This window comes from Lithobates pipiens, unplaced genomic scaffold (assembly GCF_037356315.1).
Source record: "Lithobates pipiens isolate NorthernLeopardFrog02 unplaced genomic scaffold, aLitPip1_a1.2 Scaffold_18, whole genome shotgun sequence".
NCBI classification, from domain to species: Eukaryota; Metazoa; Chordata; class Amphibia; order Anura; family Ranidae; genus Lithobates; species Lithobates pipiens.
The window spans coordinates 475,680,833-475,696,243 of record NW_027507758.1 but is presented as its reverse complement, the minus strand read 5'-3'; the positions used below and the strand labels follow the sequence as shown (position 1 = coordinate 475,696,243).

At 44.8% G+C, this 15,411-nt stretch overlaps 1 protein-coding gene across 3 annotated transcripts in view; it reads left to right on the top strand.

The window, feature by feature from the left end:
- LOC143988637 (beta-galactoside alpha-2,6-sialyltransferase 1-like) overlaps positions 1–15,411 on the top strand; it is a 180,542-nt gene that overhangs the window by 104,919 nt on the left and 60,212 nt on the right. The window lies entirely within an intron of this gene.

Below are 15,411 nucleotides of genomic sequence, written 5' to 3'. Positions count from 1 at the left end.
GCAAAATTTATTCAGCCACATGTCTTTAGTAAAAAAAATGTCAATAAGCGTATATTTTTTGGTTTGCGCAAAATTTATAGCGTCTACAAACTAGAGTACATTTTCTGGAATTTACACAGCTTTTAATTTATGACTGCCGATCTCATTTCTTGAGGTGCTAAAATGGCAGGGCAGTACAAATCCCCCCCAAATGACCCCATTTTGGAAAGTAGACACCCCAAGGAAATTGCTGATGGGTATGTTGAGCCCATTGAATATTTATTTTTTTTGTCCTAAGGGATTGAATAATGACAAAAAAAAAAAAAAAAATTTTTTTTACAAAAAGTTGTCACTAAATGATATATTGCTCACACATGCCATGGTTATATGTGGAATTGCACCCCAAAATATATTCCGCTACTTCTCCCGAGTATGGGGATACCACATGTGTGGGACTTTTTGGGAGTCTAGTCGCGCACGGCACCCCGAAAACCAATCACCACCTTCAGGATTTCTAAGGGTGCAAATTTTTGATTTAACTCCTCACTACCTATCACAGTTTCGAAGGCCATAAAATGCCAAAATAGCACAAAACCCCCCAAAATGACCCCATTTTGGAAAGTAGACACCCCAAGCTAATTACTGAGATGCATGTTGAGTCCATGGAATATTTTATATTTTGCCACAAGTTGCGGGAATATTACAAACTTTTTTTTTTTGCACAAAGTTGTCACTAAATGATATATTGCTCACACATGCTATGGGCATATGTGAAATGACACCCCAAAATACATTCTGCTGCTTCTCCTGAGTACGGGGATACCACATGTGTGGGACTTTTTGGGAGTCTAGTCGCATACGGGACCCCGAAAACCAATCACCACCTTCAGGATTTCTAAGGGTGCAAATTTTTGATTTAACTCCTCACTACCTATCACAGTTTCGAAGGCCATAAAATGCAAAATAGCACAAACCCCCCCCCCCCAAATGACCCCATTTTGGAAAGTAGACACCCCAAGCTATTTACTGAGAGGCATGTTGAGTCCATGAAATATTTTATATTTTGCCAAAAGTTGCGGGAAGATTACAAACTTTTTTTTTTTTGCACAAAGTTGTCACTAAATGATATATTGCTCACACATGCTATGGGCAGAAGTCAAATTACACCCCAAAATAAATTCTGCTGCTTCTCCCGAGTACGGGGATACCACATGTGGGGGACTTTTTGGGAGCCTAGCCACGTACGGGACCCCGAAAACCAAGCACTGCCTTCCGGATTTAAATATAAAATGCTACCAAAAAAACTGTTAGCGATGGCAGGGATCAGGCCTGACTCTGCGATCGCTGCAGTTATGTGTTTAGTGTTTTGTAAGTGACAGTGATCGATCGATACTGCACTTGGGTGGGCTGGGCAGAGGGGCAAAACGCAGGTGCTAGCAGGTATCTGGGCTGATCCCGCTAACAATGCGTTTTTTTGGAACCCTAAACTGCTGGGGACGCTAGTATAGATCTGATCAGATCAGATATTGATCTGTTCAGATTCTATAGCACTACGGGAGGTGTATGCTTTGCGTGTGGGTGTTAGCGGTACTGGCACTAACCTAGCGCTGCCTGGGGCGACGCAGACCCTGACCCTAAAACCTAATTGATATCACCCGCCGGGTGATCAGGGGGTTAAACCTTTATTGGGTAATAAATGGTGGGTGCCCTGATGCTATAAAAAACAAACTAACCAGAGTCACCCGTAACACTTATACGGTGATCAGTGGTGAAAGGGTTAACTAGGGGCAATCAGGGGGTTCAAATTTTTATTAGGTAGTATATGGGGGTCCCTGGCGCTATATAAAAACCTGACGGGGAACCTAAATTACTAGCTGGCTAACCAGCGTCACCAGTGACACTTATACTGTGATCGCTGGTGAAAGGGGGTGAAAGGGTTAACTAGCAGCAATCAGGGGGTTAAAACCATTATTGGGTAGTATATCGGGGTACCTAGCGCTATAAAAACCTGGCGGTGAACCTAAAAAAATAACTAGCTACCTAGCGACACTAGCGACACTGATGCAGCGATCAGAAAAATGATCGCTTAGTGACACTGGCAAAAGGGGGTGAAAGGGTTAACTAGCGGCAATCAGGGGGTTAAAACCATTATTGGGTAGTATATCGGGGTACCTAGCGCTATAAAAACCTGGCGGTGAACCTAAAAAAATAACTAGCTACCTAGCGACACATGCAGCGATCAGAAAAATGATCGCTTAGTGACAATGGCAAAAGGGGGTGAAAGGGTTAACTAGCGGCAATCAGGGGGTTAAAACCATTATTGGGTAGTATATTGGGGTACCTAGCGCTATAAAAACCTGGCGGTGAACCTAAAAAAATAACTAGCTACCTAGCGACACTAGCGACACTGATGCAGCGATCAGAAAAATGATCGCTTAGTGACACTGGCAAAAGGGGGTGAAAGGGTTAACTAGCGGCAATCAGGGGGTTAAAACCATTATTGGGTAGTATATCGGGGTACCTAGCGCTATAAAAACCTGGCGGTGAACCTAAAAAAATAACTAGCTACCTAGCGACACATGCAGCGATCAGAAAAATGATCGCTTAGTGACACTGGCAAAAGGGGGTGAAAGGGTTAACTAGCGGCAATCAGGGGGTTAAAAACATTATTGGGTAGTATATCGGGGTACCTAGCGATATAAAAACCTGGCCGTGAACCTAAAAAAATAACTAGCTACCTAGCGACACTAGCGACACATGCAGCGATCAGAAAAATGATCGCTTAGTGACACTGGCAAAAGGGGGTGAAAGGGTTAACTCTAGGGGCAATCAGGGGGTTAAATCTTTATTGGGGGGTGATAGGGGCTACCCTGGACCTAACACTAACTGTCCTGACAGTTTTTACTGTCACAACTGACACTGAATGCATTGATCAGTAAAGAAATGATCAATGCAATCAGTGACACTGTGACTGGGGGGGGGAGGGGGGGCGGGGGGGGGATCGGGGGGCGATCGGAGGGGGGATCGGGGGGGGGGGTCTGTGTGCCTGTGTGTACCTACATGTCAGTGTAGTGTTGGTGCACACTTACTATTAGTCTTCTCCTCGTAGTCTGGTCAAAAAGACCGCCCCGAGGAGAATGACATCACTTCCTCCTTCCTGTGTAAACAATACACAGTGGGAGGAAGCTTCTCATTGGCCAGGAGCGATCCAGAGGGGGTGGCCGAAAACGAACGGCCATCCCCTCATCACGGAGCGCTCCTGGAGGGAACCGGACCATCGTATCCAACGGGAGGGGGTCCGATTGGACCCCCCACCCGCTGGAAGGCAATCACGTACATCTACGTGATTGTGCCTGCCTGTGCCATTGTGCTGACGTACATTGGCAATACGGCGGTCCTGAAGTGGTTAATCACTAGCTATTACTATTAGTGGTATAGGTGTACAGTATATAGGGTTGTAATACACTTAGAATATACTTTCTTTCAAATATACAAAGTATATTCTGGTGCACTGCTGCTGACTGCTGTGCTGCTGAGTGCACTGCCAACCGATTCTGCAGCTGTCTTTTGTCAGTGCAGGGAAAGGACGCTGTGTGGAGCAGGGACAGTCAGTTTAATCACTAGCTATTACTATTAGACTTGTGCACAACGGAAAATTTTGTTTAGTTTCGGTTCATTGTCATTTGTAAAATACATAATTTCGTTCTGCTATATTCGTTATGTTACGTTAATATGTTTTCGGATAATTCGTAATTATTCGTAGAGTGTCGAATTAATTTGTTCGTATTCGTTGAAATTCGCTATTTATGTATGTATAGACATTCGTGATAATGATTCGTAGTTTGGAAAGTCGTTTGTTTATTGAATCTTTTAACACACACAATGACAACGTCTCTTCTCCTCAGCTCAAATACAATACAACACCCTTCTAACTTAGTTCTCTGGAATGCACTTTGCCAGTAATCCATCCTCCGGCACAAAATTAATTAGCTGATTGGACTATAAGATTTACTTTGAGCTGACCTTTTGTTTCATTAGATCTTTAAAGAATTACCGAATCATGTCAAATTCATTCAAATCCATTCGTTATATTTCTTTCGTATTCGTTGTTATTCGCTATTTTTTTATTTGGACATTCAGATGCATCTTCCAATTACTATTAGGTCCACAAAGGTCCTTTTAAGGACTGATATAAGTGTACAGAATATAGGGTTGTACATGTATAATATACTTTCTTTCAAATATACAAAGTATATTATGCTGTACTGCTGACTGCTGTGTTGCTGAGTGCTGACCAATTCAGCAGCTGTCTTTTATTAGTGTAGGGACTGAGGGACAGTTTGGTGTTTGGAGCAGGGACAGTCTGCAAATCACTAGCTACCAGGTCCACAAAGGTCCTTTTAAGAACTGGTATAGGTGTAAATGATATAGGGTTGTACACATATAATATAATTCTTTCAAATATAGAAAGCATATTATAGTGCACTGCACTGCTGTGCTGCTGACCGATTCTGCAGCTGTCGTTTCTCAGTGTAGGGAGGGACAGTTTGGTGTTTGGAGCAGGGACAGTCTGCAATTCACTAGCTACTAGCTAGCTACTATTAGGTCCACAAAGGTCCTTTTAAGGACTGGTATAGGTGTACTATTTGGTGTGCAGCATATAGGGGTGTAATACATGTATAAAATACTTGCAAATATAGAAGGCATAGTATAGTGCATTTCCACTGTGCAGCATTGTGACTGTTGAGCGGTTCTGCAGCGATACTACAAGTAGTGACAAACACAATTAAAAAAAAAGTATTATAACTGGTGTGATAGACCAGTGGCCCCCCAAACGACCGATTGAAGCGGGGTGTTATATACCTTCTTCCACATACATACTGCACTTCTCTAGAGACTTTTGTCACAGGGTCATTTAAAAAATGACAGGCAGAGGAAGAAGCAGGCGCTTCCGCAGGGGTGGTAGGGGTAGGGCAGGAGCAACAGGCTGGAGTCAAAGTGGAAAATTGCAGAAGGTGCGTTCGATTACGTCAAAGGACGCACCAGACTTGGTTGAGTGGCTCACTAAGCCTTACTCTTCTGCATCCTCCTCATCCTCTCAATCTGCACCCTCTTCTTCACTCTCTGCTGTGTGCACCCCCAAAGACACTACCACCAACACCACCACCACCACCATATACCCTCCTCTTGAGTCACAAGAATTATTTTCCGATCCATCACAAGACATTGCCGATGCGCAGCCACTCTTGGCATTGGTTCAGGAAGAGGAGGTAGCAACAACTGCCACTCAGTAGTCTGATGACAGTACCCAGATTGTTGGTCCCTGGTGTTGCTGCCTACTCCGAGATCTCTAATTATAGTGATGGGGAAGGTGACGTCCATGATAACGTGTCTAGTGATGTCACATAGGTGCCCACAAGAGAGGAAGAGGAGGGGAGTTCAGAGGGAGATATGGACCAGCAGATAGGGAGGAGAAGCAGGCGGAACTTAGATTGCACAGGAGGGACAAAGCAGACTGCTAATGTATCAGGACCGAGGCATCAATCATGTACAGACACATCTGGCGCTCCCAGGACGCATGAGCTGCCATCACCGAGCCCAGTGGGAGCAACGGAACCCACAAAGCCACACTCCAGGCTCTCACCATCCAGCCTCGTCTTCTACTTCTCCTTCTCCTCTCTCCTCACAATTGTCCTCCACTCCACTTTCCATCATGCCGTCCTCACGTTTTTCTGGAAAAAGGCAGGCTTCCGTGGGACAAATGTTCGAGCGTAAAAAAATGATGACGCCGGATAACCCTCTTGCCCAACGTTTGACGGCTGGCTTGTCAGAACTGATAGCCCGCCAACTACTGCCATATAAACTGGTGGACTCGGAGGTCTTTCGAAAATTTGTGGCCATTGGAACACCACAATGGAAGGTCCCAGGAAGGAAGTATTTCTCACAGAAGGGCATCCCAGAGCTATATGGCCATGTTCAGCAGCAAGTGAATGTATCTCTGGCACACAGAGATACATCTGACAACAGACACGTGGTCTAGCAAACACGGGTAGGGAAGGTATATAACTTTTACTGCCCACTGGGTGAACCTTCTGACGGCTGTCAAGCATGTAACCCGTGGCACCCGTTTAGATTTGGTTTTACTGCCACAGATTGCATGCAGGCCTGGCTCTTCTTCTCCTCCTCCTACTCCATCCTTCTCCCTCTCCTCCTCGGCTGACTCCTCCTTTACCGCTGCTAGCGCCTCTTCTGCTGCGTGGCCCAAGATCCCCAGAACCTATCCAACATGCCAGATGAGACGTTGCCATGCAGTGCTGCGTCTGTTGTGCCTGGAAGCCAAGAGCCACACTGGCCTGCACTCCTTTCAGCTTTGCGTTCACAGGCAGATCAGTGGCTAACACCGCTCAATTTGACAGTATGTAAAGTGGTGTGTGACAGCGGTGCCAATCTGCTTAGCACATTGAAACAGGGCAAAATTACACACGTGTAGTTTTAATTTGTTTTAGTAGCGTGATTTTTTGGAGAAATTAATAACCCCTTATTGAGGTGGAGTAAATGTTTTATCTCCCCTTTTTTCCTCCTTTTTTTCCCTTATGGTGAACATGTTCATGTGAATATCTGTATATATATATATACTTTGTATACTTACTAAATATGTGTAAAGTTTATATTGATGCTCACCTTAAGACCATGACTCCGGCAGACGCTGTATGTGATATGTATGGCATCACCCTGTTTCTATGGAGTTGCTTGGTGCCCCCTATGGGGAGGTTATGTGGGGCGGGTTCATATACACACAAGCAGGCAGTATGCGGCTTGATAACGATTGTTGTAGCCAGTCCGTGGGTTGGGCCTCGTTCTGAGAGCGAGGCTTGGTCCTGGGAAGTGTTTGCTGACTAAACCGCAGGTGTGACAGTCTGGCCTCGCTTTCAGAGTGAGGCTTGACTACGTTGTATGCCGGAGTTTTGACGGCCTGGCCTCATAATCAGAGCGAGGTTTGGTTTTCAGAACGAGGCTCAACTACGCTGCATGCTGGTGTTTGGATGGCCGGGCCTTGTGATCAGAACGAGGCTCGGTTACGACACAGGATGGATGCTAATATGAGGCCTGGCCTCATAATTAGAGCGAGGCTTGGTTTTCAGAACGAGGCTTGGCTATGCTGCATGCGGGTGTTTGGATGGCCAGGCCTCGTGATCAGAACGAGGCTTGATTATGACACAGGATGGATACTAATTTATGCCCAAGATGTGGAAAATCTTTTATATCGAAATATTCACAGTTTAGTTTATATTTTGGATATTTGGCGGACATCTCTGATGGGGATGATGCTATATGTAAGGATAATAAATATATATGGAGGAGTTTTTAATATATACACTTCCGGGAACATGTGACCGGAAGTGCCAAGTGCTTCCAGGGTCATTGGTTATTTTGAGGTCATTTTGTACTTATAAGCGATGCTGTTTGGGGGGTCCACACCCCAGAGGACGACTGTTTAGTTGAAATGCGTCGGGTGGACCCCCTTACAGACATCGCTTCCATGGTCTTTGATACCTGAGCCCCCTATTTTCATGGGATGAGCACTATAGGAGGATCGCTACGGATGATTTCATGACCTGAAGACTTGCGGGAGATTACACACTAGATGTATGATTATCTGGTTTGCTAACCTACAGGCCCATATGACTCAAGAGGCGCGTAAGCCTTCCTCTGAGTCCACGTCATTTGGTAAGCCTCCTCTCCCCTTCTTTATCACGGTGGTGGGGATATTATTCTACACATCAGAAGTTGAATTTCACCTTTTTTACGTCACCTCAAGTCTGGAATTGTGATTGATAATACACATTTCAAGGACTGTTAGACGTTCACTTGATGGACTATTTTTGTTAAATAATTTTATTTACTTTAACCTTTTGTGTGCATAAGGTTCATGCACTCTTTCACTTGGGAGTGAGATCTCTTGATATATAACGGAATTATTTACACATATTTTCTTTTTTTGAAGTGTATGTAATTTTCTTTGCTTGAATTAGTGCCTGACTGGTTCATGTGGTTTGTTGCCACCTAAGCGCCACACTTTTTTGTTTCAAAATTACACACATGCCAAGCATGGCACACATCTTAAACTTGGTCGTGCAGCGATTTGTTGTCAAATACCCTGGGGTGCAGGACATCTTGCGGCAGGCAAGGAAAATCTCGGCCCATTTCAGAAGATCTTACACGGCCATGGCTCGCCTTGCTGACATTCCGCGGCGACACAATCTGCTGGTCAGACATCTTATTTGCGATTACCCGACGTGATGGAACTCAACCTTCTATATGCTTGATAGGCTGCTCCAGCAGAAAGTGCAGTTAACGACTACCTGTACGAACTCTGCGGCAGAACAGGTTCTGGATAGCTTGGTTTTTTTCACTACGCCAATGGCTGCTCATGCGTGACGCATGCAGACTTCTGTGGCCATTTGATGAGATCACCAAACTGGTCAGTTGCAGCCATGGCGCTATCAGTGACATCGTACCTTATGCCTTCTTTATGGAGCGTGCATTGCGTTGTGTCATTGATCAAACCGTGGAGGAGCAGGAAGATGAGGAAGTCGCAATGCTGGATGAATTCCCAGGGGAGGCTACTTTATCTGAGACAAGAACAGGAGTCTGAAGAAGAGTGAGAGGAGGATGGTGCCAGGGCGGATGAGGACGAGCAAGAAGAGCATGCTTTAAACCTTTCTGGGATCCCTGTTGTTGTGCGTGGATGGGGAGAGGAGAACGAAGAGGATGACATTATCCTGGATGATGAGCAGGAGCCAGGCCACCACCCCGCTTCCAGTTTAGTGCAAATGGGGGCCTTCATGCTCCAGTGTTTTAACAGGGAACCCCGTATAAAATGCATAAAGGTCGAGGACCAGTACTGGATGGCAATGTACTTAGACCCCCGGTACAAACACAAAATGACGGAAATGTTACCACCATCACAGAGGGCTGTCAGAATGAAGCACTTACAGGCCTTGCTTCGAGAAATGCTGCATTTTACTTTTGCGTGCATGGGAGAGGAGGAATTCCCACTCCCAGAGAGAGTTGCGGGTACCAATAAAACAGCGCCTGCAAGAAGAGGGCGGTTTGAAGATGTGTTGGTGACTTCTGATATTAGGTCATTCTTTTTAGCAGACCCATCGACAGGTCTCATCCGGATCCAGCATTAGGGAATGCCTAGACCGACAGGTGTCCGACTACATCGGGTTAACGGCCGATGTGGATGCTCTGAGAAGTGAGGAACACCTGGACTACTGGGTGGGCAGGCTTGACCTCTGGCCAGAGCTTGCCCAATTTGCAATGGAACTTTTGACTTGCTCCTCATCCAGTGTCCTGTCCGAAAGGACGTTCAGTGCAGCAGGGGGGATCGTGACCAATAAGCGCACTCGCCTAGCTCACGACAGTGTTGACTACCTCACATTTATAAAAATGAATGAGGCATGGATGTCGGAGGAATTTAACGCATTTGACCAGTAGACCATGTATATGCATAACTCTATAAACAATTTATTTAATCTAGCACACAGACCTTTTTTCTAGCTTTGGCTCACTTCCTTGTACAAAAAAAGCACACGTACTATATGCCCATACCCTCCTTTTTCAAGAGGTTGAGCGGTGTCATAATTTTGGGTCCCGCAGCGAGTTGCTGGTATCAGTGCTGGTATCAGTGCTCTCTATCTCAGTGCTGGTGTCAGTGCTCTCTAACTCGGTGCTGGTGTCAGTGCTCTCTATCAAGGTGCTGGTGTCAGTGCTCTCTATCACGGTGCTGGTGTCAGTGCTTTCTATCTCGGTGCTGGTGTCGGTGCTCTCTATCTCGGTGCTGGTGTCAGTGCTCTCTATCTCGGTGCTGGTGTAGTGCTCTCTATCTCTGTGCTGGTGTGGTCACAGTGCTCTCTATCACGATGCTGGTGTCAGTGCTCTCTATCTCGGTGCTGGTGTAGTGCTCTCTATCTCTGTGCTGGTGTGGTCACAGTGCTCTCTATCACGATGCTGGTGTCAGTGCTCTCTATCACGGTGCTGGTGTCAGTGCTCTCTATCTCGGTGCTGGTGTGGTCTCAGTGCTCTCTATCTTGGTGCTGGTGTCAGTGCTCTCACGGTGCTGGTATCAGTGCTCTCTATCACGGTGCTGGTGTCAGTGCTGTCTATCTCGGTGCTGGTGTCAGTGCTCTCTATCTCGGTGCTGATGTCAGTGCTCAGTCTCTATCACGGTGCTGGTGTCAGTGCTCAGTCTCTATCGCGGTGCTGGTTTCAGACAGTGAGGGAGATAGCAGCGGATAAGCCAATCAGCAGGCAGTGCCAGCACCATGGCTGAGGATCAGCACTGGACTGGCACCTCCGGACCACCGAAGTGGAGCCCTGCATAGGTGGGGGTAAGGGCCGGGCAGAGGGAGGGGCTCAAGTACAGGTTGGCACACTGGGACACTGGCACAGGACTGCTCTGCCCAGGGCCAGATTAAGAACATCATGGGCCTGGTGCTGAGGATTTTGGTGGGGCCTTTTATAAGCAATAAATAAAAATGCAAACTATTTTTTGTTATAACAAATTAAATTAAAGAGAGAGAGGGGGGATGAGAGAGAGAGAAAGGGGATGAAAGAGGTGTGAGGGGTAAGGGAGGGAGGATGAGAGAGAAAGGGGGGATGAGAGAAAGAGGATGAGCATGTGTGGGAATGACATCAACGCAGCCTGGCCAAGGCAAGTGACCAAAGGCACTGAACCCAGAAGGAAGACCGGGTGAAGATGGAAGTGCCCGGGCCCCGCCGGATTGATCATAGCACAGCACTGGAGGGTTCAGTTTGACAATGTAAGTGTACCCTAATGTGCTAATATGCTGGGCATACTTGTACATTATGGTATAACCTACCCCAGGGCCTCTAAAAAGTAGTAATGTTAGAAAAGTTTACTACCGCTTTAATATCACAAGAGCCTCTCATGGGGCCCCCTACTGATCCTGTGCCTAAGTGCATAGTTCTCAACATTTCAAAAATATTTTTAGGGATGCTTTTTTTTTACAAGTGCTATATTTAAAGTAGCGGACATCCCCTATGTTCCTCTATACATCACAATAGTAATTAAAAAATTAAATAAGTACTAATAATGGGGCAGAACTGTGAACTGAGGACTGTGAGATTTCCTTTAGCTGAACTAACAAAAGTGTGCCCATTCTAGAGCTGGTAACATTGAGGATATTCAGTATAATTTTAAAGAACAGTTTTTGTGGGTAAGAGGCATAGGGGAGGAGTATGGATGGTATAAAAGTGGGAAGTATGTGCAGGTGAGGGAGAGGAATGTGGAGGGTCTAACAGTGGGCACTATGTACATGAGAGGAGTGCAGAGGGTATGGCAGAAGGCACTGTGTACAGTAGAGGAGTGTGAAGGGTATGACAGTGGGCAGTATGCGCAGCAGAAGAGTGTAGAGGGTATGAAATTGGGCACTATGTATACGAGAAGAGTGTGGAGGGTATGACAGTGAGCAATATGTACGGGAGTGTGGAGGGAATGACAGTGGGCACTATGTACAGGAGAGAAGTGTGGAGAGTAGGACAGTAAGCAGTAATTAGAGGAGAGGAGTGTGGAGGGAGGGTATGACGGTGGGCACTATGTATAGGAGAGGAGTATAGACGGTATGACAGTGAGTAGTATGTACAGGAGAGGAGTGTGGAGGGTATGACAGTGGGCACTATGTATAGGAGAGAAGTGTGGAGGGCATGACAGTGAGTAGAATGTACAGGAGAGGAGTGTGAAGGGTATAGCAGTGGGCACTATGTATAGGAGAGAAGTGTATGACAGCGGGCACTATGTACAGGACAGAAGTGTGTAGGATATGACAGCAGGCATTATGTATAGGAGAGAAGTGTGAAGGGTATGACAGTCAGCAGTATGTACAGGAGAGAATTGTGGAGAGTATGACAGTGGGCACTATGTATAGGAGAGATGTGTGGAGAGTATGACAGTGGGCACTATGTATAGGAGAGGAGGATGAAGTAATCTGGGGAGGAAAAATGTAAAGGTTTGTGGAAGGATGTTTAGGGACTGCGTAGTGGTTAAGCGGGCCATACATGGATTGAAATTACACCAATTAAGCAGAGACCAGCCATAGTCGAGCTATGTATGGGCTAGCTGGTTTTACACAAGTCAACCTATTAACTGAGTGGAGTACAACCAGCCTGTCCGGTTTTCCCCAAAACAATCAGTGCTGCCAGCTATAGTTAGCAACACTAATCACTGTATTCACTGGCAGAACACAATAACACTGCGGGAGTGATTGCCCCATTCACAGGTCAGCAGGTGAGAGGGTGTGTGGGGACAGGCTGGGGATACTAGTCAGTCCCTGGGTAGGCACTGGTTAGTATCAGAGCCAGATACACACAGGTTACATACGCCATGATCATTAGAGCGAGAGCAATAATTCTAGCACTAGACCTCCTCTGTAACTCTAAATATGTAACCTGTAAAAAAATGTAAAGCATCGCTTAGTACACAACAAAAACGTTAGTGTTTTTTTTAATGAATGAAACTGTTTCTTTCCAAATAAAAGTTTGAAAAATTTCTGCGCAAATATCGTGTAACATAAAAAGTTGCAAAGACCACCATTTTATTCCATAGGGTGTCTGCTAAAACATTATATAATGCTTGAGGGTTCTGAGTAATTTTCTAGCATTAAAAAAATCCTCTCAGTCTGCTGCAGAGTGTTCCAGCTTGTATTTAAACTGGCCGCTCTGTATGTAGCTTCTGACAGGCGGCGCAAGCAGCCCTGTATCTCCGGAACCATAGATGATAGCAGCCCCATATTTTAACCAGTGCTGGAGTGGTTCTTTAGCTACCTATCCCCAAAATGTGGGGTCTCTGTGACTCCTGATCGCCGAGCTACAATCCTCAAAATCAATCTTTTTTTTTTTTTTTTTGGGGACAAATGGGCCTATCTTGAGAAAGGGGCCTGGAGCTGCAGCTCCAATAGCCCCTATGTTAATCCGGCCCTGGCGCTGCCCTGACTGTGGCACTGATCATCTCCTGCACCCCCTTCATAGCCTGGCCTGACCTTGCCTCTCCTCCATGGCCTTCATGCACTCCTGAATTGTCACAATTTCACAGATAAAAAAAGAATGCTTGTCGTTGTCGATCCCAGATTCACTTAATACTTTTGTTATGTCAGTGTCCATGTTGTGGGACTATGTGTGCACAGCTAGTAAGTATTTTGTGGCTGAAAATATGACCTGGAGGTTTTTAAGGTTCGCCTGCCATTAAAGTCAATGGGGTCCGCCGCGAATCTTGAGGTTCACAAAACTTTAGGCCACGTTCGCGGTTCGCGAAACGTCCTGTCGGAAGTTCGTCCATCACTAGCTCTCACTACACATATGTCTGCTCCTATTGCCTGTGTGTCTGCACCTATTGATTGTATCTGCTCACACTGCATGCTTGTCCACTTTCAGTACATGTCTGTCTGTTCTCACTGCCTGTGTGTCAGCTGTATGTATTTACGTTTTACATGGATGTGTGTTTGCTATTACTGTGCATGTCTCTCCTGACTGCATGTGTGTAATCTGGATGTGTGTCTGCTCTGATTGTGTCTATTTCTCGTCTGGCTGTGTAAAATATGTCTGATGTGTGTTTAAGTCCTCACTGCAAGTTTATGTGCTGTGACATCATGCACAATAACTACTGTGGACAGCAAGGAAGTGTTGCAGGCCCACAAGATGTCCATGATGATGTCATGTGATGTAAATGGGGGTGGTTACATGCTTTGGGGGCATAGCCTTTTGTCAACAGTGGTTCTGATCCATGTGATATACACAGACAGTCTGCTGCTTCTGGCTCTTCTTGGTGTTTTCCTGGTTTACTTCCTAGTTCCAGGCACCTTACACATCCACCCGGAGGGGGTCACCATTGACTACCTGGAAGGTTGCCACCTGCTGGGGAATTATCAATACCCTTTTTAATATATTATAAATGTGAGTGCATATTTAACCAGCTGCCTACCTTGGGCATCTTACAAACGTCCATAAAACCCCCTCCTCTGTACACAGGACATGTCTTGTACACCTTGCACTATCTTATCTTTTATTATCTCCTTCTGCTCAGCTACTGTGCACAACATGTGAAATCCTATGACTGGGAGCTAGTCTGAAGTCTTCCTCACTGAATGATCACTTTGACAGACAATCTCAGTGAAAATTCAATGTAACATTTTATGTCAAAACAACAACAAAGTAACGTATTATTATTATTATTAATATAATACAGGATTTATATTGTGCCAACAGTTTGCACAGTGCTTAACAAAATGAAGGCCGACATTACAGTTACATTACAATTTGGTACAGGAGGAATCAGAGGGCCCTGCTCGCTAGAGCTTACAATCTAGTAGCTATCTAATCTCCTGCATTCCCTGCCAGACAGATTTGTGAATGAGAGAGCTGCAGCTGACAGAGGAAAGTTTTTATTGTGTGCACAGGGAGTTAACTCTTAATTAACCAGGACACGCTCTTTTTCACTACTTAACCCTTTAATGTCAACCTGTATAATCACTATTTAGCAGTTTCATCTTTTGTTCCATGTTTCTTTTTTTATTTTCTGGAAACACTTTTTTTATAAAGCATATATATATATATATATATATATATATATATATATATACATTGTTATCTTTAAGGATTTATTGTTAGAAATACATGGTTTAGGGTATATCTCAGAGAACTTTAGGGTCATGAAAAAGCTGTGTTTGTCCTCCAAAAATCAATATATGTATCAATTCTTTATCATAAGTATTGATAAAATATATCTTAACATATTTAACACTGTTATTACAACTGTTTACAATATCAGCCAACACTAGGCAATACATGATGCAAACAGATAGCTTTTAGTTCTGTTTAGTATATTGAAGTAGTTGCACTTATCTTATGAGCACGTGGCACTTTTTTTCACGTAATATTGATGTCATTTAAACACATATAGTTCAACAGGTGAAAAGTTATATGCATATAATAGTTGCCTCTGTAGTGCGTTTATTTATTTTAGATTATTCATATATATTTTTTTTGTACCATATTTGAGTATAATGCGGTAACATCCAACACTAACACACTCCCGGTAGTTTTATATACACCCAACATTACTGGGTGGTAGCACCTTTGTAAGTGTGTTTACAGTTTTTTAGAGTGCAATTTCAATAATCTAGTCCTTTTCTTGGCACCTTATTTTATAGTTTTTTTATATAAAATACCCACACTATAAAGAATCTTTAATCATATAGAACCTCTTAGAGCAGTGATGGCGAACCTTGGCACCCCAGATGTTTTGGAACTACATTTCCCATGATGCTCATGCACTCTGCAGTGTAGTTGAGCATCATGGGAAATGTAGTTCCAAAACATCTGGGGTGCCAAGGTTCGCCATCACTGTCTTAG